This window comes from Physcomitrium patens, chromosome 20, assembly GCF_059467195.1.
Source record: "Physcomitrium patens ecotype Gransden chromosome 20, ASM5946719v1, whole genome shotgun sequence".
NCBI lineage: Eukaryota > Viridiplantae > Streptophyta > Bryopsida > Funariales > Funariaceae > Physcomitrium > Physcomitrium patens.
This window is the reverse complement of record NC_143429.1, coordinates 8,378,871-8,396,715: the sequence shown is the minus strand read 5'-3', so window position 1 is coordinate 8,396,715 and position 17,845 is coordinate 8,378,871.

The following is a 17,845-nucleotide window of genomic DNA, read 5'->3' as shown; positions in this document are numbered from 1 at the left end:
TTACTTCAGCAAAGACACTATCAAGGTCTTGCACAAAACTCATATACTCACAAATCCAGGAGCAATGACTTCAACAACACACTAGCAACACTCTACCACAAGATCCCAACCACCAAAGTAAGCAACAAAGAAATAATGCAAGAACAACTTACTTGGTAAGAGAGTGTGGGCCCATAACCTATTGAAACATAGAAAGCAAACTCCACACAAGCAAGTTAGGACCAGCAAGGTTGCACTTCACAAATAGAATGTGGTATGAGATGATTCTTCCCATGCAAACCCTTTTCTTATATACTAGTACCAAGGTACCATGTGTTACAACCCATATGGGATATCTCTTAGGACCAGCCCTCTCCTTGTATTCTAAGGCACTATAGACCAGCAACTAACCTTGTAGGATATCCCTCATTACTTATATACTCTATTGACCATTAGCAACAACTAAATGAGTTCTTTCCTTCAACACGAGGTGAGATTTGTCTCATCACTTCAATGAATTATTGAAACATGAAGGCATTGAAAGACAAACCTCCACTCCCTACACCCCACAACAAAATGGAGTTGCTGAAAGAGCAAATCGCACCATTGTGGAGATGGCTAGGAGTATGCTTCATGCTCAAAAACTTGGGTATGAGTATTGGGCGGAAGCGTGGTAAATGCCGTGTATACAAGAAATAGGTGTCCCACAAGTGCACTTGAAGGAATGACTCCCCAAGAAGATTGGACTAGTAAGAAACCTTGCATATCTCACATGAGGTCTTTTGGATGCATTGCATATGCCAAGGTTCCAGATAGTATGAGAGGCAAACTTGATGCAAAAGGCACAAGATGTATATTCCTTGGTTATTGTGAAGGCACCAAGGCATATAGGCTCATGTGTTTAGATACCAAAAAGATCATCAAAAGTCGTGATGTAGAGTTCTTGGAGCATAAGAGTGGTAGTGAAAAGTGGGAGATGTGTCCAAGTGGGAGTAGTGGTGTGTTTGTGGACACATCTTCAACTCCAACAAACAAACAAGAAGATGAAGAAGAACATTCTCAAAGTGAAGATATGCAATGCATCCAAAAATCCTCATATGAGATAAACAAGGTTTCTTACCACCCAAGCTTCTTCGGGAGTCATTCCTTCAAATGCACTTGAGGGACACCTATTTCTTGTATACACGGCATTTACCACAGCCTTCCGCCCAATACTCATATCCAAGCTTTTGAGCATGAATCATACTCCTTGCCATCTCCACAATGGTGCGATTTGCTCTTTCAAAGAACTCCATTTTGTTGTGGGGTATAGGGAGTGGAGGTGTGTCTTGCAATGCCTTCATGCTTCAATAACTCATCAAAGTCTTTGGACAAATACTCACCTCCATTGTCCGATCGCAAAGACCTTAATCTTGTGCTCACATTGCTTCTCCACAAGTGCTTTCCACTCCTTAAACTTAGCAAAACACTCACTTTTGGCCTTGATGATATAAATCCATACCTTCCTTGAAAAGTCATCAATAAATGTGACAAAATATCTTGCTCCACTCATAGATGGTGTTTTCATGGGTCCACAAACATCCGAATGCACAAGCTCCAAAGAATTGATTTGCTCTTGTTGCAATTCCACTAGGAAATGGTGTCCTATGTTGTTTGCCATGAATGCAAAGTCATCACCTCCATGGTCATGAAAAGCATTATTGGCATTCTCTCTTTCTCCTCTCTTTGCCTTGAAACAATTCCTAGCAAAATGCCCCGGTTTTCCACAAATATAACAAGTTTTGGGAAGATTATGTTGAATGGAAGTACTTGCCTTACTTGGTCTCGTGAATAGTGCTGATTGCTCTCCAATAGACTCCTTTTGCTTTCTTTTGGTCACTTCATGGGCTAGTCTTGCCGTGACATAGTCCAAAGTAAGATCTTTTCTTGAAATTGACTCCAATGCCACAATGAGGGAGGAATAGGAGTCCGGAAGGCTTGAGAGCAATGTCATCACAACATCTTCTTCATGTAAAGGCTTGTCAATAACAAAGTTGGTTTGCAAGTGCTTTTACCTTATTCACATGAGCCATGAGATCTTCACCTTCTTCCATCTTCACGGTGAAGAATTTTTGCCTTGACCATAGTACATTGGAGAGATTTCTACTCATAGACGTTGCAAAGAGTCTTCCATGCCTCTGCTGCCCCTTTGCAAGAAATAACATGAGCAAAGTTGCTCTCATCTAAATTGGTGGCAATTATGCCAAAAGCCTTCTTTTCTCGTCTTTTGAACTCCTTATGCTCCTTGATGCTTGCCTCTACCCCAGGTGCCTCTTCCTCCTCACATACAATCTCCCAAAGATCCAATGACGCCAAAAGTAGCTCCATTTTGGCCTTCCAGTGGTGAAAGTTGTCACCTTTGAACTTTTCAACCATTCTCAAGCTATCACCCTCAAAAGATGCCATCTCAAGCTACACGTAGGTCCAAAAAACTCTTGATTTGGAGTTGTAATGGAGAAGATATCACTACTCAAAGATCGCTGAACCACAAACCCAGAATTCGAATGCTGTTTTGCAACTTTTTGTAAATTATGAGTCCAAATCACGTCTAAATGGTGGGGAATGAATTGTAAAGTAATTCTATGGCTCTCATAAGTCTCCCTCACGTCACTCCACTCAAAATGACTCACTATCTCATAAAACTTTCAAACACTAGTGTTACTTCAGCAAAGACACTATCAAGGTCTTGCACAAAACTCATATACTCACAAATCCAGGAGCAATGACTTCAACAACACACTAGCAACACTCTACCACAAGATCCCAACCACCAAAGTAAGCAACAAAGAAATAATGCAAGAACAACTTACTTGGTAAGAGAGTGTGGGCCCATAACCTATTGAAACATAGAAAGCAAACTCCACACAAGCAAGTTAGGACCAGCAAGGTTGCACTTCACAAATAGAATGTGGTATGAGATGATTCTTCCCATGCAAACCCTTTTCTTATATACTAGTACCAAGGTACCATGTGTTACAACCCATATGGGATATCTCTTAGGACCAGCCCTCTCCTTGTATTCTAAGGCACTATAGACCAGCAACTAACCTTGTAGGATATCCCTCATTACTTATATACTCTATTGACCATTAGCAACAACTAAATGAGTTCTTTCCTTCAACACGAGGTGAGTATTTGTCTCATCACTTCAATGAATTATTGAAACATGAAGGCATTGAAAGACAAACCTCCACTCCCTACACCCCACAACAAAATGGAGTTGCTGAAAGAGCAAATCGCACCATTGTGGAGATGGCTAGGAGTATGCTTCATGCTCAAAAACTTGGGTATGAGTATTGGGCGGAAGCGTGGTAAATGCCGTGTATACAAGAAATAGGTGTCCCACAAGTGCACTTGAAGGAATGACTCCCCAAGAAGATTGGACTAGTAAGAAACCTTGCATATCTCACATGAGGTCTTTTGGATGCATTGCATATGCCAAGGTTCCAGATAGTATGAGAGGCAAACTTGATGCAAAAGGCACAAGATGTATATTCCTTGGTTATTGTGAAGGCACCAAGGCATATAGGCTCATGTGTTTAGATACCAAAAAGATCATCAAAAGTCGTGATGTAGAGTTCTTGGAGCATAAGAGTGGTAGTGAAAAGTGGGAGATGTGTCCAAGTGGGAGTAGTGGTGTGTTTGTGGACACATCTTCAACTCCAACAAACAAACAAGAAGATGAAGAAGAACATTCTCAAAGTGAAGATATGCAATGCATCCAAAAATCCTCATATGAGATAAACAAGGTTTCTTACCACCCAAGCTTCTTCGGGAGTCATTCCTTCAAATGCACTTGAGGGACACCTATTTCTTGTATATACGGCATTTACCACAGCCTTCCGCCCAATACTCATATCCAAGCTTTTGAGCATGAATCATACTCCTTGCCATCTCCACAATGGTGCGATTTGCTCTTTCAAAGAACTCCATTTTGTTGTGGGGTATAGGGAGTGGAGGTGTGTCTTGCAATGCCTTCATGCTTCAATAACTCATCAAAGTCTTTGGACAAATACTCACCTCCATTGTCCGATCGCAAAGACCTTAATCTTGTGCTCACATTGCTTCTCCACAAGTGCTTTCCACTCCTTAAACTTAGCAAAACACTCACTTTTGGCCTTGATGATATAAATCCATACCTTCCTTGAAAAGTCATCAATAAATGTGACAAAATATCTTGCTCCACTCATAGATGGTGTTTTCATGGGTCCACAAACATCCGAATGCACAAGCTCCAAAGAATTGATTTGCTCTTGTTGCAATTCCACTAGGAAATGGTGTCCTATGTTGTTTGCCATGAATGCAAAGTCATCACCTCCATGGTCATGAAAAGCATTATTGGCATTCTCTCTTTCTCCTCTCTTTGCCTTGAAACAATTCCTAGCAAAATGCCCTGGTTTTCCACAAATATAACAAGTTTTGGGAAGATTATGTTGAATGGAAGTACTTGCCTTACTTGGTCTCGTGAATAGTGCTGATTGCTCTCCAATAGACTCCTTTTGCTTTCTTTTGGTCACTTCATGGGCTAGTCTTGCCGTGACATAGTCCAAAGTAAGATCTTTTCTTGAAATTGACTCCAATGCCACAATGAGGGAGGAATAGGAGTCCGGAAGGCTTGAGAGCAATGTCATCACAACATCTTCTTCATGTAAAGGCTTGTCAATAACAGCAAGTTGGTTTGCAAGTGCTTTTACCTTATTCACATGAGCCATGAGATCTTCACCTTCTTCCATCTTCACGGTGAAGAATTTTTGCCTTGACCATAGTACATTGGAGAGATTTCTACTCTCATAGACGTTGCAAAGAGTCTTCCATGCCTCTGCTGCCCCTTTGCAAGAAATAACATGAGCAAAGTTGCTCTCATCTAAATTGGTGGCAATTATGCCAAAAGCCTTCTTTTCTCGTCTTTTGAACTCCTTATGCTCCTTGATGCTTGCCTCTACCCCAGGTGCCTCTTCCTCCTCACATACAATCTCCCAAAGATCCAATGACGCCAAAAGTAGCTCCATTTTGGCCTTCCAGTGGTGAAAGTTGTCACCTTTGAACTTTTCAACCATTCTCAAGCTATCACCCTCAAAAGATGCCATCTCAAGCTACACGTAGGTCCAAAAAACTCTTGATTTGGAGTTGTAATGGAGAAGATATCACTACTCAAAGATCGCTGAACCACAAACCCAGAATTCGCTGTTTTGCAACTTTTTGTAAATTATGAGTCCAAATCACGTCTAAATGGTGGGGAATGAATTGTAAAGTAATTCTATGGCTCTCATAAGTCTCCCTCACGTCACTCCACTCAAAATGACTCACTATCTCATAAAACTTTCAAACACTAGTGTTACTTCAGCAAAGACACTATCAAGGTCTTGCACAAAACTCATATACTCACAAATCCAGGAGCAATGACTTCAACAACACACTAGCAACACTCTACCACAAGATCCCAACCACCAAAGTAAGCAACAAAGAAATAATGCAAGAACAACTTACTTAGTAAGAGAGTGTGGGCCCATAACCTATTGAAACATAGAAAGCAAACTCCACACAAGCAAGTTAGGACCAGCAAGGTTGCACTTCACAAATAGAATGTGGTATGAGATGATTCTTCCCATGCAAACCCTTTTCTTATATACTAGTACCAAGGTACCATGTGTTACAACCCATATGGGATATCTCTTAGGACCAGCCCTCTCCTTGTATTCTAAGGCACTATAGACCAGCAACTAACCTTGTAGGATATCCCTCATTACTTATATACTCTATTGACCATTAGCAACAACTAAATGAGTTCTTTCCTTCAACACGAGGTGAGTATTTGTCTCATCACTTCAATGAATTATTGAAACATGAAGGCATTGAAAGACAAACCTCCACTCCCTACACCCCACAACAAAATGGAGTTGCTGAAAGAGCAAATCGCACCATTGTGGAGATGGCTAGGAGTATGCTTCATGCTCAAAAACTTGGGTATGAGTATTGGGCGGAAGCTGTGGTAAATGCCGTGTATACAAGAAATAGGTGTCCCACAAGTGCACTTGAAGGAATGACTCCCCAAGAAGATTGGACTAGTAAGAAACCTTGCATATCTCACATGAGGTCTTTTGGATGCATTGCATATGCCAAGGTTCCAGATAGTATGAGAGGCAAACTTGATGCAAAAGGCACAAGATGTATATTCCTTGGTTATTGTGAAGGCACCAAGGCATATAGGCTCATGTGTTTAGATACCAAAAAGATCATCAAAAGTCGTGATGTAGAGTTCTTGGAGCATAAGAGTGGTAGTGAAAAGTGGGAGATGTGTCCAAGTGGGAGTAGTGGTGTGTTTGTGGACACATCTTCAACTCCAACAAACAAACAAGAAGATGAAGAAGAACATTCTCAAAGTGAAGATATGCAATGCATCCAAAAATCCTCATATGAGATAAACAAGGTTTCTTACCAGTCCAAGCTTCTTCGGGAGTCATTCCTTCAAATGCACTTGAGGGACACCTATTTCTTGTATACACGGCATTTACCACAGCTTCCGCCCAATACTCATATCCAAGCTTTTGAGCATGAATCATACTCCTTGCCATCTCCACAATGGTGCGATTTGCTCTTTCAGCAACTCCATTTTGTTGTGGGGTATAGGGAGTGGAGGTGTGTCTTGCAATGCCTTCATGCTTCAATAACTCATCAAAGTCTTTGGACAAATACTCACCTCCATTGTCCGATCGCAGCACCTTAATCTTGTGCTCACATTGCTTCTCCACAAGTGCTTTCCACTCCTTAAACTTAGCAAAACACTCACTTTTGGCCTTGATGATATAAATCCATACCTTCCTTGAAAAGTCATCAATAAATGTGACAAAATATCTTGCTCCACTCATAGATGGTGTTTTCATGGGTCCACAAACATCCGAATGCACAAGCTCCAGCAATTGATTTGCTCTTGTTGCAATTCCACTAGGAAATGGTGTCCTATGTTGTTTGCCATGAATGCAAAGTCATCACCTCCATGGTCATGAAAAGCATTATTGGCATTCTCTCTTTCTCCTCTCTTTGCCTTGAAACAATTCCTAGCAAAATGCCCTGGTTTTCCACAAATATAACAAGTTTTGGGAAGATTACGTTGAATGGAAGTACTTGCCTTACTTGGTCTCGTGAATAGTGCTGATTGCTCTCCAATAGACTCCTTTTGCTTTCTTTTGGTCACTTCATGGGCTAGTCTTGCCGTGACATAGTCCAAAGTAAGATCTTTTCTTGAAATTGACTCCAATGCCACAATGAGGGAGGAATAGGAGTCCGGAAGGCTTGAGAGCAATGTCATCACAACATCTTCTTCATGTAAAGGCTTGTCAATAACAGCAAGTTGGTTTGCAAGTGCTTTTACCTTATTCACATGAGCCATGAGATCTTCACCTTCTTCCATCTTCACGGTGAAGAATTTTTGCCTTGACCATAGTACATTGGAGAGATTTCTACTCTCATAGACGTTGCAAAGAGTCTTCCATGCCTCTGCTGCCCCTTTGCAAGAAATAACATGAGCAAAGTTGCTCTCATCTAAATTGGTGGCAATTATGCCAAAAGCCTTCTTTTCTCGTCTTTTGAACTCCTTATGCTCCTTGATGCTTGCCTCTACCCCAGGTGCCTCTTCCTCCTCACATACAATCTCCCAAAGATCCAATGACGCCAAAAGTAGCTCCATTTTGGCCTTCCAGTGGTGAAAGTTGTCACCTTTGAACTTTTCAACCATTCTCAAGCTATCACCCTCAAAAGATGCCATCTCAAGCTACACGTAGGTCCAAAAAACTCTTGATTTGGAGTTGTAATGGAGAAGATATCACTACTCAAAGATCGCTGAACCACAAACCCAGAATTCGCTGTTTTGCAACTTTTTGTAAATTATGAGTCCAAATCACGTCTAAATGGTGGGGAATGAATTGTAAAGTAATTCTATGGCTCTCATAAGTCTCCCTCACGTCACTCCACTCAAAATGACTCACTATCTCATAAAACTTTCAAACACTAGTGTTACTTCAGCAAAGACACTATCAAGGTCTTGCACAAAACTCATATACTCACAAATCCAGGAGCAATGACTTCAACAACACACTAGCAACACTCTACCACAAGATCCCAACCACCAAAGTAAGCAACAAAGAAATAATGCAAGAACAACTTACTTGGTAAGAGAGTGTGGGCCCATAACCTATTGAAACATAGAAAGCAAACTCCACACAAGCAAGTTAGGACCAGCAAGGTTGCACTTCACAAATAGAATGTGGTATGAGATGATTCTTCCCATGCAAACCCTTTTCTTATATACTAGTACCAAGGTACCATGTGTTACAACCCATATGGGATATCTCTTAGGACCAGCCCTCTCCTTGTATTCTAAGGCACTATAGACCAGCAACTAACCTTGTAGGATATCCCTCATTACTTATATACTCTATTGACCATTAGCAACAACTAAATGAGTTCTTTCCTTCAACACGAGGTGAGTATTTGTCTCATCACTTCAATGAATTATTGAAACATGAAGGCATTGAAAGACAAACCTCCACTCCCTACACCCCACAACAAAATGGAGTTGCTGAAAGAGCAAATCGCACCATTGTGGAGATGGCTAGGAGTATGCTTCATGCTCAAAAACTTGGGTATGAGTATTGGGCGGAAGCTGTGGTAAATGCCGTGTATACAAGAAATAGGTGTCCCACAAGTGCACTTGAAGGAATGACTCCCCAAGAAGATTGGACTAGTAAGAAACCTTGCATATCTCACATGAGGTCTTTTGGATGCATTGCATATGCCAAGGTTCCAGATAGTATGAGAGGCAAACTTGATGCAAAAGGCACAAGATGTATATTCCTTGGTTATTGTGAAGGCACCAAGGCATATAGGCTCATGTGTTTAGATACCAAAAAGATCATCAAAAGTCGTGATGTAGAGTTCTTGGAGCATAAGAGTGGTAGTGAAAAGTGGGAGATGTGTCCAAGTGGGAGTAGTGGTGTGTTTGTGGACACATCTTCAACTCCAACAAACAAACAAGAAGATGAAGAAGAACATTCTCAAAGTGAAGATATGCAATGCATCCAAAAATCCTCATATGAGATAAACAAGGTTTCTTACCAGTCCAAGCTTCTTCGGGAGTCATTTCTTCAAATGCACTTGAGGGACACCTATTTCTTGTATATACGGCATTTACCACAGCTTCCGCCCAATACTCATATCCAAGCTTTTGAGCATGAATCATACTCCTTGCCATCTCCACAATGGTGCGATTTGCTCTTTCAGCAACTCCATTTTGTTGTGGGGTATAGGGAGTAGAGGTTTGTCTTGCAATGCCTTCATGCTTCAATAACTCATCAAAGTCTTTGGACAAATACTCACCTCCATTGTCCGATCGCAGCACCTTAATCTTGTGCTCACATTGCTTCTCCACAAGTGCTTTCCACTCCTTAAACTTAGCAAAACACTCACTTTTGGCCTTGATGATATAAATCCATACCTTCCTTGAAAAGTCATCAATAAATGTGACAAAATATCTTGCTCCACTCATAGATGGTGTTTTCATGGGTCCACAAACATCCGAATGCACAAGCTCCAGCAATTGATTTGCTCTTGTTGCAATTCCACTAGGAAATGGTGTCCTATGTTGTTTGCCATGAATGCAAAGTCATCACCTCCATGGTCATGAAAAGCATTATTGGCATTCTCTCTTTCTCCTCTCTTTGCCTTGAAACAATTCCTAGCAAAATGCCCTGGTTTTCCACAAATATAACAAGTTTTGGGAAGATTATGTTGAATGGAAGTACTTGCCTTACTTGGTCTCGTGAATAGTGCTGATTGCTCTCCAATAGACTCCTTTTGCTTTCTTTTGGTCACTTCATGGGCTAGTCTTGCCGTGACATAGTCCAAAGTAAGATCTTTTCTTGAAATTGACTCCAATGCCACAATGAGGGAGGAATAGGAGTCCGGAAGGCTTGAGAGCAATGTCATCACAACATCTTCTTCATGTAAAGGCTTGTCAATAACAGCAAGTTGGTTTGCAAGTGCTTTTACCTTATTCACATGAGCCATGAGATCTTCACCTTCTTCCATCTTCACGGTGAAGAATTTTTGCCTTGACCATAGTACATTGGAGAGATTTCTACTCTCATAGACGTTGCAAAGAGTCTTCCATGCCTCTGCTGCCCCTTTGCAAGAAATAACATGAGCAAAGTTGCTCTCATCTAAATTGGTGGCAATTATGCCAAAAGCCTTCTTTTCTCGTCTTTTGAACTCCTTATGCTCCTTGATGCTTGCCTCTACCCCAGGTGCCTCTTCCTCCTCACATACAATCTCCCAAAGATCCAATGACGCCAAAAGTAGCTCCATTTTGGCCTTCCAGTGGTGAAAGTTGTCACCTTTGAACTTTTCAACCATTCTCAAGCTATCACCCTCAAAAGATGCCATCTCAAGCTACACGTAGGTCCAAAAAACTCTTGATTTGGAGTTGTAATGGAGAAGATATCACTACTCAAAGATCGCTGAACCACAAACCCAGAATTCGCTGTTTTGCAACTTTTTGTAAATTATGAGTCCAAATCACGTCTAAATGGTGGGGAATGAATTGTAAAGTAATTCTATGGCTCTCATAAGTCTCCCTCACGTCACTCCACTCAAAATGACTCACTATCTCATAAAACTTTCAAACACTAGTGTTACTTCAGCAAAGACACTATCAAGGTCTTGCACAAAACTCATATACTCACAAATCCAGGAGCAATGACTTCAACAACACACTAGCAACACTCTACCATAAGATCCCAACCACCAGAGTAAGCAACAAAGAAATAATGCAAGAACAACTTACTTGGTAAGAGAGTGTGGGCCCATAACCTATTGAAACATAGAAAGCAAACTCCACACAAGCAAGTTAGGACCAGCAAGGTTGCACTTCACAAATAGAATGTGGTATGAGATGATTCTTCCCATGCAAACCCTTTTCTTATATACTAGTACCAAGGTACCATGTGTTACAACCCATATGGGATATCTCTTAGGACCAGCCCTCTCCTTGTATTCTAAGGCACTATAGACCAGCAACTAACCTTGTAGGATATCCCTCATTACTTATATACTCTATTGACCATTAGCAACAACTAAATGAGTTCTTTCCTTCAACACGAGGTGAGTATTTGTCTCATCACTTCAATGAATTATTGAAACATGAAGGCATTGAAAGACAAACCTCCACTCCCTACACCCCACAACAAAATGGAGTTGCTGAAAGAGCAAATCGCACCATTGTGGAGATGGCTAGGAGTATGCTTCATGCTCAAAAACTTGGGTATGAGTATTGGGCGGAAGCTGTGGTAAATGCCGTGTATACAAGAAATAGGTGTCCCACAAGTGCACTTGAAGGAATGACTCCCCAAGAAGATTGGACTAGTAAGAAACCTTGCATATCTCACATGAGGTCTTTTGGATGCATTGCATATGCCAAGGTTCCAGATAGTATGAGAGGCAAACTTGATGCAAAAGGCACAAGATGTATATTCCTTGGTTATTGTGAAGGCACCAAGGCATATAGGCTCATGTGTTTAGATACCAAAAAGATCATCAAAAGTCGTGATGTAGAGTTCTTGGAGCATAAGAGTGGTAGTGAAAAGTGGGAGATGTGTCCAAGTGGGAGTAGTGGTGTGTTTGTGGACACATCTTCAACTCCAACAAACAAACAAGAAGATGAAGAAGAACATTCTCAAAGTGAAGATATGCAATGCATCCAAAAATCCTCATATGAGATAAACAAGGTTTCTTACCAGTCCAAGCTTCTTCGGGAGTCATTTCTTCAAATGCACTTGAGGGACACCTATTTCTTGTATATACGGCATTTACCACAGCTTCCGCCCAATACTCATATCCAAGCTTTTGAGCATGAATCATACTCCTTGCCATCTCCACAATGGTGCGATTTGCTCTTTCAGCAACTCCATTTTGTTGTGGGGTATAGGGAGTAGAGGTTTGTCTTGCAATGCCTTCATGCTTCAATAACTCATCAAAGTCTTTGGACAAATACTCACCTCCATTGTCCGATCGCAGCACCTTAATCTTGTGCTCACATTGCTTCTCCACAAGTGCTTTCCACTCCTTAAACTTAGCAAAACACTCACTTTTGGCCTTGATGATATAAATCCATACCTTCCTTGAAAAGTCATCAATAAATGTGACAAAATATCTTGCTCCACTCATAGATGGTGTTTTCATGGGTCCACAAACATCCGAATGCACAAGCTCCAGCAATTGATTTGCTCTTGTTGCAATTCCACTAGGAAATGGTGTCCTATGTTGTTTGCCATGAATGCAAAGTCATCACCTCCATGGTCATGAAAAGCATTATTGGCATTCTCTCTTTCTCCTCTCTTTGCCTTGAAACAATTCCTAGCAAAATGCCCTGGTTTTCCACAAATATAACAAGTTTTGGGAAGATTATGTTGAATGGAAGTACTTGCCTTACTTGGTCTCGTGAATAGTGCTGATTGCTCTCCAATAGACTCCTTTTGCTTTCTTTTGGTCACTTCATGGGCTAGTCTTGCCGTGACATAGTCCAAAGTAAGATCTTTTCTTGAAATTGACTCCAATGCCACAATGAGGGAGGAATAGGAGTCCGGAAGGCTTGAGAGCAATGTCATCACAACATCTTCTTCATGTAAAGGCTTGTCAATAACAGCAAGTTGGTTTGCAAGTGCTTTTACCTTATTCACATGAGCCATGAGATCTTCACCTTCTTCCATCTTCACGGTGAAGAATTTTTGCCTTGACCATAGTACATTGGAGAGATTTCTACTCTCATAGACGTTGCAAAGAGTCTTCCATGCCTCTGCTGCCCCTTTGCAAGAAATAACATGAGCAAAGTTGCTCTCATCTAAATTGGTGGCAATTATGCCAAAAGCCTTCTTTTCTCGTCTTTTGAACTCCTTATGCTCCTTGATGCTTGCCTCTACCCCAGGTGCCTCTTCCTCCTCACATACAATCTCCCAAAGATCCAATGACGCCAAAAGTAGCTCCATTTTGGCCTTCCAGTGGTGAAAGTTGTCACCTTTGAACTTTTCAACCATTCTCAAGCTATCACCCTCAAAAGATGCCATCTCAAGCTACACGTAGGTCCAAAAAACTCTTGATTTGGAGTTGTAATGGAGAAGATATCACTACTCAAAGATCGCTGAACCACAAACCCAGAATTCGCTGTTTTGCAACTTTTTGTAAATTATGAGTCCAAATCACGTCTAAATGGTGGGGAATGAATTGTAAAGTAATTCTATGGCTCTCATAAGTCTCCCTCACGTCACTCCACTCAAAATGACTCACTATCTCATAAAACTTTCAAACACTAGTGTTACTTCAGCAAAGACACTATCAAGGTCTTGCACAAAACTCATATACTCACAAATCCAGGAGCAATGACTTCAACAACACACTAGCAACACTCTACCATAAGATCCCAACCACCAGAGTAAGCAACAAAGAAATAATGCAAGAACAACTTACTTGGTAAGAGAGTGTGGGCCCATAACCTATTGAAACATAGAAAGCAAACTCCACACAAGCAAGTTAGGACCAGCAAGGTTGCACTTCACAAATAGAATGTGGTATGAGATGATTCTTCCCATGCAAACCCTTTTCTTATATACTAGTACCAAGGTACCATGTGTTACAACCCATATGGGATATCTCTTAGGACCAGCCCTCTCCTTGTATTCTAAGGCACTATAGACCAGCAACTAACCTTGTAGGATATCCCTCATTACTTATATACTCTATTGACCATTAGCAACAACTAAATGAGTTCTTTCCTTCAACACGAGGTGAGTATTTGTCTCATCACTTCAATGAATTATTGAAACATGAAGGCATTGAAAGACAAACCTCCACTCCCTACACCCCACAACAAAATGGAGTTGCTGAAAGAGCAAATCGCACCATTGTGGAGATGGCTAGGAGTATGCTTCATGCTCAAAAACTTGGGTATGAGTATTGGGCGGAAGCTGTGGTAAATGCCGTGTATACAAGAAATAGGTGTCCCACAAGTGCACTTGAAGGAATGACTCCCCAAGAAGATTGGACTAGTAAGAAACCTTGCATATCTCACATGAGGTCTTTTGGATGCATTGCATATGCCAAGGTTCCAGATAGTATGAGAGGCAAACTTGATGCAAAAGGCACAAGATGTATATTCCTTGGTTATTGTGAAGGCACCAAGGCATATAGGCTCATGTGTTTAGATACCAAAAAGATCATCAAAAGTCGTGATGTAGAGTTCTTGGAGCATAAGAGTGGTAGTGAAAAGTGGGAGATGTGTCCAAGTGGGAGTAGTGGTGTGTTTGTGGACACATCTTCAACTCCAACAAACAAACAAGAAGATGAAGAAGAACATTCTCAAAGTGAAGATATGCAATGCATCCAAAAATCCTCATATGAGATAAACAAGGTTTCTTACCAGTCCAAGCTTCTTCGGGAGTCATTTCTTCAAATGCACTTGAGGGACACCTATTTCTTGTATATACGGCATTTACCACAGCTTCCGCCCAATACTCATATCCAAGCTTTTGAGCATGAATCATACTCCTTGCCATCTCCACAATGGTGCGATTTGCTCTTTCAGCAACTCCATTTTGTTGTGGGGTATAGGGAGTAGAGGTTTGTCTTGCAATGCCTTCATGCTTCAATAACTCATCAAAGTCTTTGGACAAATACTCACCTCCATTGTCCGATCGCAGCACCTTAATCTTGTGCTCACATTGCTTCTCCACAAGTGCTTTCCACTCCTTAAACTTAGCAAAACACTCACTTTTGGCCTTGATGATATAAATCCATACCTTCCTTGAAAAGTCATCAATAAATGTGACAAAATATCTTGCTCCACTCATAGATGGTGTTTTCATGGGTCCACAAACATCCGAATGCACAAGCTCCAGCAATTGATTTGCTCTTGTTGCAATTCCACTAGGAAATGGTGTCCTATGTTGTTTGCCATGAATGCAAAGTCATCACCTCCATGGTCATGAAAAGCATTATTGGCATTCTCTCTTTCTCCTCTCTTTGCCTTGAAACAATTCCTAGCAAAATGCCCTGGTTTTCCACAAATATAACAAGTTTTGGGAAGATTATGTTGAATGGAAGTACTTGCCTTACTTGGTCTCGTGAATAGTGCTGATTGCTCTCCAATAGACTCCTTTTGCTTTCTTTTGGTCACTTCATGGGCTAGTCTTGCCGTGACATAGTCCAAAGTAAGATCTTTTCTTGAAATTGACTCCAATGCCACAATGAGGGAGGAATAGGAGTCCGGAAGGCTTGAGAGCAATGTCATCACAACATCTTCTTCATGTAAAGGCTTGTCAATAACAGCAAGTTGGTTTGCAAGTGCTTTTACCTTATTCACATGAGCCATGAGATCTTCACCTTCTTCCATCTTCACGGTGAAGAATTTTTGCCTTGACCATAGTACATTGGAGAGATTTCTACTCTCATAGACGTTGCAAAGAGTCTTCCATGCCTCTGCTGCCCCTTTGCAAGAAATAACATGAGCAAAGTTGCTCTCATCTAAATTGGTGGCAATTATGCCAAAAGCCTTCTTTTCTCGTCTTTTGAACTCCTTATGCTCCTTGATGCTTGCCTCTACCCCAGGTGCCTCTTCCTCCTCACATACAATCTCCCAAAGATCCAATGACGCCAAAAGTAGCTCCATTTTGGCCTTCCAGTGGTGAAAGTTGTCACCTTTGAACTTTTCAACCATTCTCAAGCTATCACCCTCAAAAGATGCCATCTCAAGCTACACGTAGGTCCAAAAAACTCTTGATTTGGAGTTGTAATGGAGAAGATATCACTACTCAAAGATCGCTGAACCACAAACCCAGAATTCGCTGTTTTGCAACTTTTTGTAAATTATGAGTCCAAATCACGTCTAAATGGTGGGGAATGAATTGTAAAGTAATTCTATGGCTCTCATAAGTCTCCCTCACGTCACTCCACTCAAAATGACTCACTATCTCATAAAACTTTCAAACACTAGTGTTACTTCAGCAAAGACACTATCAAGGTCTTGCACAAAACTCATATACTCACAAATCCAGGAGCAATGACTTCAACAACACACTAGCAACACTCTACCATAAGATCCCAACCACCAGAGTAAGCAACAAAGAAATAATGCAAGAACAACTTACTTGGTAAGAGAGTGTGGGCCCATAACCTATTGAAACATAGAAAGCAAACTCCACACAAGCAAGTTAGGACCAGCAAGGTTGCACTTCACAAATAGAATGTGGTATGAGATGATTCTTCCCATGCAAACCCTTTTCTTATATACTAGTACCAAGGTACCATGTGTTACAACCCATATGGGATATCTCTTAGGACCAGCCCTCTCCTTGTATTCTAAGGCACTATAGACCAGCAACTAACCTTGTAGGATATCCCTCATTACTTATATACTCTATTGACCATTAGCAACAACTAAATGAGTTCTTTCCTTCAACACGAGGTGAGTATTTGTCTCATCACTTCAATGAATTATTGAAACATGAAGGCATTGAAAGACAAACCTCCACTCCCTACACCCCACAACAAAATAGAGTTGCTGAAAGAGCAAATCGCACCATTGTGGAGATGGCTAGGAGTATGCTTCATGCTCAAAAACTTGGGTATGAGTATTGGGCGGAAGCTGTGGTAAATGCCGTGTATACAAGAAATAGGTGTCCCACAAGTGCACTTGAAGGAATGACTCCCCAAGAAGATTGGACTAGTAAGAAACCTTGCATATCTCACATGAGGTCTTTTGGATGCATTGCATATGCCAAGGTTCCAGATAGTATGAGAGGCAAACTTGATGCAAAAGGCACAAGATGTATATTCCTTGGTTATTGTGAAGGCACCAAGGCATATAGGCTCATGTGTTTAGATACCAAAAAGATCATCAAAAGTCGTGATGTAGAGTTCTTGGAGCATAAGAGTGGTAGTGAAAAGTGGGAGATGTGTCCAAGTGGGAGTAGTGGTGTGTTTGTGGACACATCTTCAACTCCAACAAACAAACAAGAAGATGAAGAAGAACATTCTCAAAGTGAAGATATGCAATGCATCCAAAAATCCTCATATGAGATAAACAAGGTTTCTTACCAGTCCAAGCTTCTTCGGGAGTCATTCCTTCAAATGCACTTGAGGGACACCTATTTCTTGTATATACGGCATTTACCACAGCTTCCGCCCAATACTCATATCCAAGCTTTTGAGCATGAATCATACTCCTTGCCATCTCCACAATGGTGCGATTTGCTCTTTCAGCAACTCCATTTTGTTGTGGGGTATAGGGAGTGGAGGTGTGTCTTGCAATGCCTTCATGCTTCAATAACTCATCAAAGTCTTTGGACAAATACTCACCTCCATTGTCCGATCGCAGCACCTTAATCTTGTGCTCACATTGCTTCTCCACAAGTGCTTTCCACTCCTTAAACTTAGCAAAACACTCACTTTTGGCCTTGATGATATAAATCCATACCTTCCTTGAAAAGTCATCAATAAATGTGACAAAATATCTTGCTCCACTCATAGATGGTGTTTTCATGGGTCCACAAACATCCGAATGCACAAGCTCCAGCAATTGATTTGCTCTTGTTGCAATTCCACTAGGAAATGGTGTCCTATGTTGTTTGCCATGAATGCAAAGTCATCACCTCCATGGTCATGAAAAGCATTATTGGCATTCTCTCTTTCTCCTCTCTTTGCCTTGAAACAATTCCTAGCAAAATGCCCTGGTTTTCCACAAATATAACAAGTTTTGGGAAGATTATGTTGAATGGAAGTACTTGCC